Consider the following 12,705-nt stretch of genomic DNA (forward strand, 5'->3'; position numbering starts at 1 on the left):
TTGCCACATGAGTTAGAGATAGATTTGTATAATGAGTGCGACTTTCAACCTTTACCCTCATAAACATGGGAAACAGCCTTATTTGGTTTAATTATATTTGGTTCTGGATCTACATTCGATCTCAGTTATTATTTAGGTTTCCTTTCTTTCTCAACTTTGCAGCTGATTAGAGAGGACTGGTATGGCCTATGTGACCTACTTTATGCATTATTATGCTCAGTCTAAGGTCACAGTATCCGTTAAAATCAAACAGCTTTCTGCTTCTCTGCCATTCACAGACCCAGAGCAGCTAAATCTGGCTTTTAGTTTCCAAACTCCCTTGGTACACCACGTACTCAGTCCTCTCTGATATTTTCCCACTTTCTGAGCGAGGCGTCCCAGTTGTGGTGGGAGATTCTTCCCCCCATCTCCATTGTAGGCAGACTCGTTCTATGTTGCCAGTCATGTAAGAAAGAGGCAAAGGAAATGTGTCTGTTACGTTAACAAGCTAGTAACTTACAGATAATGTAGAAGGACAATGGAGACGATTTAGATTTTCTCTAAATCCTATTAAACAGTGTGATTATGAGATTATTGGCAAACTAAAGAATAAATTTTTCTATTGACTAATTTACAAAAGAGTTCTTTGCTAAGAAATTCTATTTGTCCCTGGGTTCTATCTGTACTGGTGGATTTTACTCAGTTCTTGAGTAAGGAGGTGATGACAATCTGAAATCTGCACTGATGTTAATAGAGTGGTTAGGTTGTGTATCATGGCACTGTTTAGACTCACGGATTGTTGACCCATGGATTTGTTGTCATTACCACAAAGAATGCCCTGATTGAGAAATTATAGATCACACATGCGATTTAATTTCTATCACTGCAATAATATTCAGATAGATAATATATGAGATATTATATCTATCATTACACATCTTAATTCATATGTGATGGTTAATTTTATGTGTCAAGTTGGAGGGTGTTTCTGGATAAGATAAACATACAAATTGGTGAACTTGAGTAAGAAGATTGCCCTCCATAATGTAGGTAGGCCTCATCTAATCAGCTGAAGGTTCAAATATAACAAAAAGGTCATTATTCCAGAGAAAGAGGGAATTCTTTATCAGGCTGCCTTCAGACTTCTTTGCATCATTTGCTTCCCTAGGTTTCCTCCAGACTGCTAGTGTAGACAAAGAAATATGTTTCCTCTATTCCCCTAGGTTCTTTTGGCTTCTCTAATAATTAAATTGACATAGACAGATTAACAGGAGAAAAAAAATAATTCCGTATATGTGGGAGCCTCACATAGACCTGGCGGTCCAAAGACACTCAGGCAACTGAAGCTTATATGTCATCCTGAAAAGAGAGTAAGGGTCTGGGGCTTTAAAGGGAAGGAAAACAATTCACAGGAAGATGGGAAGAGAAAATGTCAGGTAAATAAACTTTTGCCATGCCATGCAGAGACAATGGGATGCAGAGAGGAATTTGAACAAACAGGTCCAGGCCACCACAACCAGCCTGTATTTTTTGGTTATCTCTGGTAATAGCTCTCTTTCTGGAGCAGTCCCTGTATCTAAATTCATTTAGACAGTGAAGGGGGAGGTAAAAATCTCTTCCTGAGTCTTTTGGGCCTTGAATGTCTTCAGCTCAAAATAATCCAGTGGCACATTTTTGAAAGCTCATTCTGAACCCCTTCTCCAATCCACACTGCATATTTTGGACTCAGCAGTATCTATATTGATCTGAGTCAATTTTTTATAATAAATCTTCATACACACACACACACACACACATACACACACACACATACATACACACACACACGCACAGACACACACACTATTGGTACTGTTTCTCTAGAGAAACCTGACTAATAAATACAGCATCTATCAACTTTTAGATATGTAATGAAGAAAAGAATTCTGTATTTCAGTACTATAAAAGAAAATATCCTACTTTACTCATTTTTTTAAATTCTTACTAGATTTAATGGGTGAAACTGGTTAGTAAAATTATGTAGGTTTCAAGTGTGCATTTCTATAATACATCATCTATATATTTCTCTGTGTTCACCACCCAGAGTCAGTTCTCCTTCCATCACCATATATATGATCCCTTTTTCCCTCTTCTCCCACCCACCCCTTACCCCTTACCCTCTTGTAACCACTAAACTGTTGTCTGTGTATATGAGTGTTTGTCTTGTATATATGTTACTTTCAGTTTTATATCCCACATATGAGTGAAGTCATGTAGTTCTCAGCTTTTTCTGTCTGACTTATTTCTCTTAGTATGATAATCTCAAGATTCATCCACGTTATCGCAAATGGTAATGTTTCATCTTTTCTTATGGCCATGTGATATTCCATTGTATATATGTACCACATATTCTTTATCCAATCATCTATCAAAGGACACTTGTTTTTTTTCATGTCTTGGCCACCATGAATAATGCTGCAATGAACATGGGGTACATATATGTTTATGGATAAATGTTTTCAGGGTTTTTTTGTGTTTGTTTTTTTTTTGTAGATACTGAGAACAGGGATTTCTGGGTTGTATGATAACTCTATTCTTAATATTTTGAGGAATCTCCATGCTGTTTTCCACAGTGGCTATAACAATTTACTTTCTCATCAGCAGTGTATGAGGGTTCCCTTTTCTCCACAACCTCTCCATTACTTGTTATTATTTGTCTTATTGATAATTGCCATTCTAACAGGTGTGAGGTGATATCTCACTGTAGTTTTGATTTGCTTTTCCCTAATAGCTAGTGAAGTTGAGTATTTTTTTCATATTATCTATTGCCCATTTATATGTCTTCTTGGGAGAAGTGTCTGTTCAGGTCCTCTGCCCATTGGATTATTTTGTTGTTGTTGTTGTTGAGTTGTATGAGTTCTTTATATTTTTTAGATATTAGCCCCTTATCAGAGGTGTTGTTTGCAAATATCCTCTCCCATTTAGTTGGTTGCCTATTTGTTTTGTTGCTGGTTTCTTTTGCTGTGCAGAAGATTTTTAGTTTAACATAGTCCCATTCATTTATTTTTGCTTTGACTTCCCTTGCTTTTGAGGTCAAATTCATAAAATCTTCACTGAACCCAAGGTCCATAAGTTTAATAAGTATGCTTTCTTTTATGCAATTTATTGTTTTAGGTCTATGTTCAGGTCTTTGATTTATTTTGAGTTAACTTTGGTATGTGGTGACAAAAAGCAGTGTAGTTTCATTCTCATAGCTTTCCAATTTTCCCAGCATCATTTAATGAAAAGGCTTTTTTTCTTCATTGTATATTTCTCACTCCTTTGTTGAAAATTATCTGCCCATATATATGTGGGTTTATTTCTGGATTCTCAGTTCTGTTCCAATGGTCTGTGTGTTTGTTTTTCTGCCAATGCCATGCTATTTTGATTACTGTCACTCTGTGGTATAAATTGAATCAGTGAGTGTGATACTTCCAGTCTTGTTCTTTTCTCTAAAGATTGCTTTCACTATTTGGGGTCTTTTGTGATTCCATACAAATTTGATGATTTTTTATTCTGTTTCCTTAGAAAATGTCATTGGGATTTTGACGGGGATTGTAGTAAGTCTGCATATTGCTTTTGGTAATATGGCCACTTTAACTATCTTGACTCTTTCAATGTATGAACATGAAGAATCTTTCCATTTCTTTGTTTCGTTTTCAATTTCTTTTAATAATGTCTTATAGTTTTAAGTGTATAGGTCCTTCACATTCTTTATTAAGTTTATTCCTAGGTACTTTATTCTTTTTGTTGCAATTGCAAAAGGAATTTTTTTTTTCATTTCTTTTTCTGACATTTCATTGTTAGTATACAGGAATGCAACGGATTTTTGTACATTGATTTTGTATCTTATAACTTCAGTGTATTTGTTTATTGTTTCAAGTAGTTTTTTCATGGATACTTTAGGATTTTCTATATATAGAATCATGTTATCTGCAAAAAGTAACTATTTAAATTCTTCATTCCCAATTTGGATGCCTTTTATTTCTTTCTCTTGTCTGATTGCTCTGGATGGGACTTCTAATACTATGTTGAATAACAGTGGTGAGAGGTGGCATTCCTGTCTTTTTCCTGATCTTAGGGGAAAAACTTTCAGTTTTTCATAATTAAGTATGATATTAGCTGAGCATTTGTCACATATGGCCTTTATTATGTTGAAGTACTTTCCTTCTATATCTATTTTATTAAGTGTTTTAATCATAAATGGATGTTGTATCTTGTCAAAATGCTTTTTTCTGCATCTATTAATATGATCATATGATTTTTAACCTTCATTTTGTGTATGTGTTGTATCACATTGATCAATTTGCATATGTTGAACTATTGATGTGCCCCTGGAAAGAACCCCACTTGATCATGATGTATAATGGTTTTAATGCATTGCTGTATTTGATTTGCTAGAATTTTGTTTAGGATTTTTGTGACTGCATCAGAGATACTAGCCTGTGTTATCTTTACCAGGTTTTGGTATCAGGATAATGTTGCCCTCACAAAATGAGTAAGGAAGTATTGCCTCTTTTTCAATTTCTTAGTAGAGTTTGAGGGGGACAGGTATTAAATCATCTTTGAATGCAGGGTAGAATTCACTAGCGAAAAACATGTGGTCCTGGACTTATGCTTTTGGGAAGGGTTTGGATGATTCAATGTCCTATTGTTAATTGGCCTATTTAGATTTTCCAGTTCTTTGTGATTTAGTCTGTGAAAGTTAAATATTTCTAAGAACTTGTCCATTTCTTCTAGGTTGTTGAATTTGGTGGCATATAGTCCTTCATAATATTCTTTCATGATTCTTTGTATTTCAGTGCTATCCGTCGCAACTTCTCTTTCATTTCTGATTTTGTTTATTTGTGTCATTTCTCTTTATTCCTTAGTGAATCTTGCCAGGGTGTTGTCAATTTTATTAATCTATTCAAAGAACCAGCTTTTTGTTGCATTAATTTTTCCTATGGTCTTTTTGTTCTCTATTTCATGTAATCTGCTCTAATTTTTATTATTTCCTTCCTTCTGCTGACTTTTGGTTTCATTTGTTCTTCTTTTTCTAGTTCTTTAAGATATAATGCTAAGTCATTCATTTGGGATTTTTCTTGCTTCTTGAGATAAGACTGCAATGTTATAAATTTCCCTCCTAATACTGCTTTTGCAGTATCCCAATAGTTTTCAGAACTGCAATCCTGAATTATCTGTCATTTAAGTCACCTATTTCCATGTCTTTAAGTTTATTTTCTTGAGATTTTTAATTTTCTTTCTGAGCTACCTTGTTATCTTAGTAATTCCTGGTAATTAATGGATTATTTCTCTTCCTGGGCATTTATGGGAGTGAATTCTGCAGCAGGTTAATATGAAAAGGTCTTTGTTGTTTTCTAGTAAGTAGTGGTAGAGCATTTTGTTTTCTCTTGCCCTGTTCCAGCTTCTTGCGGTGGAAGATTTCCTGGGGGGGGGGCGGCGGATGTCTCCTTTGTGACCAGCCTCCTGGGTCTCAGGACACCACCCCTATGGGAAGATGTGGTGGGCAATGGGGTACTGAGTCCCTGAAGTCCCAGTGCTGCCCCTGTAGCCAGATGCAGAGCTGTGCACCTTAGCAGCCAGCCTCGGTGCCCCTGCTGGGATTAGCTGGGGAAGTTTGGGTGGGGTGGACTGGGAGACGTGGCTGGTGTGTTTTGGCTTTGTTCTTCTCTCAGTAATAAGAACAGTTAGACTACAGCTGCCTCACCCCAATAGCTCCTCTCTTGTCACTGGAATTATCAGTAGTGTGATTCTGCCACTCAGGGACTCTCTTTCCAGTTCTCAGGGCAATAGATATTCTGCTTTTTAATCTGATACTACTATCATTTTTTTTTCTGGGGCTCACTGCTAACCCTGGAAGTGTGTGTGGGACGCAAGCTCTGGGAGAGTGGAGGAGATGCAGCCAGACTTCATGGCTTTGTTTTCTGCCTAGCAGTGAGGGTTGCTAGACCACAGTTGTCGCACTTCTGTATTCGGTCTTTACCCCGTGATCTCTGCCACAATCACTGGGCTCAGCCATATATATGTTGATGCCTTAGGCAGGATTGTTGGGGCCACAGAGAGTGCACCTGCATTCTCGATTCTCCCCTTTGGTAGGAGTGCAGTGAGCTCCAGGCTGCATCCTGCAGCCCCCATCTCTGCTCTTCTCCCTTCCCTCCTCCCGTTTGCTCCAATTCACCCACCTTTGGATGTTTTGATGTGTGGATCTCTCAGACATATTTGTGTGTTGTATAGGGAATCCTTTGTTGAATTATAATTGTTCAACTTGTTGTAACTTCAAGTGGAGAGATCAAGGGGCACCCGTCACATCACCATGTTTCTTATATCCCTACTTTACTCATTTTTAATGTAATGCTTCTTGACTAGGAGGACATCAAGATATATCAAATTGAAAGTAGAAAGATACACATAATATTTGATATGTGTACAAAAGTACAAGAGATGTGGGTAAAATAGACACACGAAAATCCAAGTGAGTGCAAAGGAAAAGTGCCTGATTTAATGACCATTTTCTTCTTAGAATGTTAATACTGACATAACAGGCTTCCATCTGAATTAACCTGATGTTTTAGAGTGAAAGTTTTTGAGAGATTATTGTGTCAATTTCTAAATAATTCCATAACACATACAGAGATTTTAAACTACTAGCTATAATTTGAATGTCCTTTAGTGAGCTAGAGAGATAAGGTAGTTTTACGCATGTTCAATATGGCATCATTATCATCTTACCAAAGCAAGAAATGAGAACGGATGACCTCTAAAGCTTCTCACATTAGGATACTTTTATTACAATCAGGCAAGCTTTGTACTTAGAGTCTACAAAATATTAAAATTTAGAATGTTAAATAAGATCACATACAACAGCATTTCAATGCCATTAGCTTCCAATAAATCGAATTTGCAGAAATTAAAGTATCTAGTTATTATATTTCACTGAGAGGAAATATTAAAATTCATGAGTATTCTAAAGGACATCATAACTAAAGCAAAGCAGATTACAGTTCTGCCAATAAAGGGCTAGAAACTTCCAATAGTTTCTAGCCCTGAAATTATCAGAAGTCAACAGGAAAATAAATATCTTCACCATGAAATTATCAGAAGTCAACAGGAAAATAAATATCTTCATTGAAAAAAAAGTGTAGGATTAACTTGAATGATGGTTTTAGAAGATAAAAAAGTTAGAGCGATAATTTAAAAATAGCTGATATCCTTTATAGCTCCTAGGAAAGAGAAAATACCAGCAAAGAGGTTAAAGAGAACAAGGGGGCATTTTAAAATAGTTAAGAAGAAAAAGACATAAAAAAGATGAAATAAACCCTTTTAGAAAAAAATGGCTATAGAAACTACAGAAATTGATAAATAATAATTAGATTTAGGAGAAGCAGTAAATTATAGCAGAGAGAATATTGAAATTTTGTAAACTTGTCAAAAGTCTTTATAAATTATAAAATTGAGAAGTAATGTGAATTCAGAAAAATTATACCTAAAGGAAAAAAGTTTAAAAAGTGATATTGAATATTATTTAAATAATCTCCACCCTGAATAAAAATATCTTATTGCTAATGATTTCCTTTTTTTTAATACTGACAACAGAATATTAAAAATTTAAATATAATTACTCATATTAAGGAACACTAGAAATCTCTTTTTCAGGAGCTTTTGTCACTACTGATATCATAAACTATTGTGCTAATGTTCATCAGTCAATTAAACTGCCAAATTAATTTATGTTTTAACTTAAGCTTTCTTTTCCATACACTGTACACTCAGGAAGCATAGCTAGTGCTTGGATGCATGGGAGATAGTCATAAAGAAATCTTTTTGAGATGGTTCCATTTAGGAAATGATGATTCTTTTCCTTTGGAAAATTGGAACACTAGTAATTAACATGCAAGTTTAAGTTTTTTCTCTTACATTATTTAATTAGCCCAATGTTTTATTAAAAGAGCGAGCATTCTTATAGTCTTGTGGAGACTGCTTTCATTTATCCTGTGCTATTATCCTTTGCGAGGACGCTTTCTGTATACAGAAGTTTAGACTGGTGACTAATTAGCACAGAGCAGGTGGTTGCAGGGTTGGGATCAGCCATAAGAATACACAGTGCTTAAGAACCGTTCCTAGTCAACCAGTTGGGAGGGATATGAGATGATGCTTTTCCTTTGTAAAGGATATTAAATAAAGATAATTATTGAAAAGAGAGATGCATTGATGTGCTTACTGCATGCATTTGTAACACTTGTTTTAATAATTTTCTCATTTTTAGAAATGTTGGTCGCTTTAATTTTTCAGTAGTAAAAAATGCAAGACCATAGTCATTAGACTTTAATTCATTTAAAAGCTCTGTGACTTAGTCACTTTAAATTTCCTTATGTCCAAAAAAGAAAAATTATACCTATGCCAAGTGGTTAAGCATTGCATTCCATGTGTTAGTTTACTGTGTTTCCCCAAAAATAAGACCGAGCCGGACCATCAGCTCTAATGCATCTTTTAGAGCAAAAATTATTATAAAACCCGGTCTTATTTTAATATAATATAATATAAGACATTAATATAATATAATATAATATAATATCCGGTGTTATATAATATAAGACTGGGTCTTATATTCACTTTTTCTCCAAAAGACGCATTAAAGCTGACGATCCAGCTTGGTCTTATTTTCGGGGAAACATGGTATGCAATTGTCTAGCCCAGTGGCTGCCACATAGTAGATGATAAACAAAATTTAATTCTTTCCCTATCCTACTTCACCGTTGCAAAATGACTTAGGAACTTGGCACTCAACTTACTTTGAGTAGCGTCTAATAATAGAAGTTATTATTAAGGCTGTTACTTTTCTGTACATGACACTGTCCTTAAATTAGTATAACCTAAAACTGAGTTAGATATTTTCCTTATACTGTTTCCTTATATGTTGGCTTATATTTAAATTATGTCTTTAAAACTCTATGTCTAACTCCTGTGGATATATCAAGGCAAGCTTTGCCAAAACAGTGTTCAATAAATTCCTTTTATTAGAATATCTGCCCCCACTTCCCTTACCAGTAATTTCTTTTCATAATCCTCTCGCCTCTTGCTCCCTTCCAGAAGTCTGTGTACTTCATGAAGTGCCACTGGGATCCCATTCAGGCTGCAGAGAACAGAGTATCTCTGATTATCTAATGGTGTTGAGGAAGGATAGATAGCCTAGGAAATTGACAACCCCCTCCAGGGTACAACATGAGGTGCCTCACTGCTTACACAAGTAACAAGTGACTGTATCCAGTACCTGCAGCTGGAGAAAAACAAGAACCAGTGTCATACAGCTAAGCTGATCCCTATGACCAGCACCTGACCTTTAGCCAATTATAATGTCATTACATTGTGGTTACTATGACTCCCATCATGCATTTGATGTCATGAAATTTCCAGAGAAACCAAATAAGTAAGAAAAAGCAGGAAACAAGGGCTCTGCCCGAAGGGAGGAGGTGAATGAACTATGTAAATGGGACTTTATCAACTCCCACAAGGAAGGGATAAAAACCCCTGATCCTGACTTCCTCGGAACTTGTTTTCTGAGTTCCGCTGCACTTTCCTCTCAAGTGTGTACTTTCAGTTTCAATATATCACTTTCACTTTCATGCATCTGTCTCACTTTTGAGTTCTTTCTTGCATGGAGACAAGAATCCAGTCACCGCTGCTCTAGGTTGAGTCCTGTCTTGGACATCCCTGTGAGCCCCCTGGTGACAGTGTTGAAAGTCAATCAATAAGCAACACAGATTTAGTGAAAACAAATAAAGCCAAGCATCAAAGCTCTGGTGTTTGTTACTAAACTAGTGACATTCTGAAATAGAAGTATTTCTTTTGTGCTAGTTAACAGTAAACTTCAAGACCAAATTGCATTTAATTGTGGATGTTTTAAATCACAGGATTTAATAAATAATTAAGGCAAGGATTATTTATCACTGATTTAAAGAGAATAATATGTTTAATTATGGGTAACATCTTGGAGATGTGGCTAAATGTCTCTGAGTACAGCCAAAGAGAGACATCAGGATTATTGGAGGTTAACGAAGCATAACTATAAAGAGAAAGGAAATGAGCCAAGAACATTCAGATGAAAGACAAAAAACAAATCCACTATAAACCATATTGAGGGGAAAATATCAGATACTCTTTCATGACTCCAAAATGAAATGCAAATATTTATAAAGTGTAAAATTGGCTCCAGAACATTTTGAAGTTATGCATTAGGATTAATCTGAGTGTTCCGTCAGGAATGCAAGATTTCTGTCAAGAGTGTAGGAATGTCTGCTTTTTGTGAGTGAAATCATCATAAAAAGATTGGTTTATGGATGTCAGAGTTCTGATAGTCCTCTTGCCCCTGCAAGTCACTCCCCTAATTCTCTAGGTCTCTGGCTTTCTAAAGATGCAGTCACTGGAATTGATTTCTGTATTAAAAAATTAAGGCATCTATATCTCAGTTACACCAGTATATTTAATAAGATTATGATTTACTTAGGAATTAGTCAGATTTTTGCTTTGGAAAACTCTGGTATAGGTTAATTATGGTTTAGATTTGAGTTCTTCCCGTTAGGTTGGATCCCTCTCCTTAGGGGTGTTATCTAAGTCTGAGGATCCCTGGACAGTTGAAGTGAAGGGAAAAGATTCCTAAGGCATTTTGTGGAAGCATACCTGAGAAGGGAAAGCAAAATTGGAAAACCAAGAAAGTTGAAAGCAAACTCCTGCCTTGAGTCCAAAGGGTGCCTTGAGGATAGATGTCAGAACTAGCAGCAGGGTAGGAAAGTGGGTAGCATGCAGAGTTGAAATCTGGTAGGTGAGGTTGTTATGTATTTGTCAACCAAGAGTAAAATCTGACCATTTATTTTAGGAGTACTCACTTCTATTGTGGAAGTGCTATGTCAGACTAAAGCAACTATACATCCTTGAACAGTTGACAAACATCTTTTGTTGTTTAACCATATGCTTCTGTTTTACTAGCCGGATATTAGAAAATGAGATTATCTCCACTTTTTTCCCAAATGGTTGGGGGGTGATTATTCCCTGATATCCTTCTGGGAAAGTACACCCCTTTAAAGATATATCTATTTTATTCCTGGCAGTTTCCTAGAGTAGTAAATTCACTGTGCTCTGGCAAAAGTCCTCTATTTCCTCTGACCTGGTATTATGTCTTATATTCTTGTCACTACCCAGTTGTTTCAACTGTTGTTGACCCATGTGAGCAAGTTCTGGGCTAAGCAAAGCTACTCACTGTCGGCTATTCTGATGTACTGCTTGTACCCATTTCTGTCCTATACTTTGCATACATCCTTACCCCTTCCTTCCAGTTTGACACATGATTTACCTTCTGGGTCATTAGACTTCTCCAATCCTGTCTCTTCATCCTAGACATTGCATAGCCTTGTCTAAGGAAGGGAACTGCACTCCCTTTCTTTTCGCATAGTGGAAGTTAGACCAGGACAGGAATTTTAACAAGGCTGCTGAAATTTTGCAGTACTGAAACATACACAGACTAGCTTAAAAATTGTCCGAGACATAATTACTTGTGATTACTCACTTGATCAAACCTTTTGCCAGGATATCTGCCCAACTCCTGCAAGGTTTCCCAGTGCTATTGGAGTTGGGGGGTGGGGAGGACAAACTCAGTCTCCACAATGGGAAATCCTGAGGCTTGTACATCTCAGTTGTTTCATTTGCTTTCCTTTTGTGTCTCTGCAACACAGACATTCTTTCCTCCTCCAGTCTATTTCATATCTTGTCACAGAATATATAATAGCCTGACATATTTTTCTTATGCTTATTATTGCCTTTCACCACAAATGTATGCAGTGAATTTTATTCACCAGGTAAGTCAGTCATTTATTCTATAGTATATTTATTGAAACTGAGTTTTTGAATCCTAAATTATGACATTCATTGCTTAGTCTAGTTTGGAGTTGTGCCAAGTCCATACTATTTCCTTTGCATAGTTTTTGTTTTTATTTTTATTTTCTGTTACATGAGGTGTACGTAAGGTCAGGACTCAATCTTTCTCAGTGCAAAGTCTGATCTAGGGTGTTAATGGGAATACAAAATCTTCTTTACAAAGGTACACCTGTGCCAAGTAGAGATGATTTACAAAATCGAGATGTTTTTAAGAGGGAAACAAAATAAATTTATAATTAAAGGACTTCTCCAACTCTATGGGTACTTCTCTACTAAGGACACTTATTTAAGTTAATAGACCAAAGATCAAACCCCTCTGTCTCAAGTTTTCCTCAAGAACCATAGAGATATTTGTTCTTTATAGATGTAGAAATTGAAGGTTCAATTAAGTGGCACCCAAGCAAATCAAAGAGCGGTCTTCCCTAAAACCAACGTTAATTCTATCCTAGAACATGAACTGAGCTTTGCAATTATCAAAATAAGTCTTCCAACCTCAAAACTGAGACGTGCTCCATCATCTGTCTTATTATAAGGATATTAAAGGACTGTGCATTGAGGATTGATAAACCTGAGACTCACTCTTTCTTAGGAGGACATATCGATTTGATGAAACCCTCCTTTGGATTTAGTTCTCTTCCTGAACATGAAGATCATGGCGCTACTCTGCTTATTTATGGTCCTCTCATGAGACGTGGTCTCAGTGGTAAAGTTTTAATTATTTCAGAAAATGTAGAACTCTTACATATTTATGATGTTTTCTTATTCAGACATGGAAAGGGA

The sequence above is a fragment of the Rhinolophus hipposideros genome, assembly GCF_964194185.1.
Source record: "Rhinolophus hipposideros genome assembly, chromosome: 2".
Taxonomy (NCBI): Eukaryota; Metazoa; Chordata; class Mammalia; order Chiroptera; family Rhinolophidae; genus Rhinolophus; species Rhinolophus hipposideros.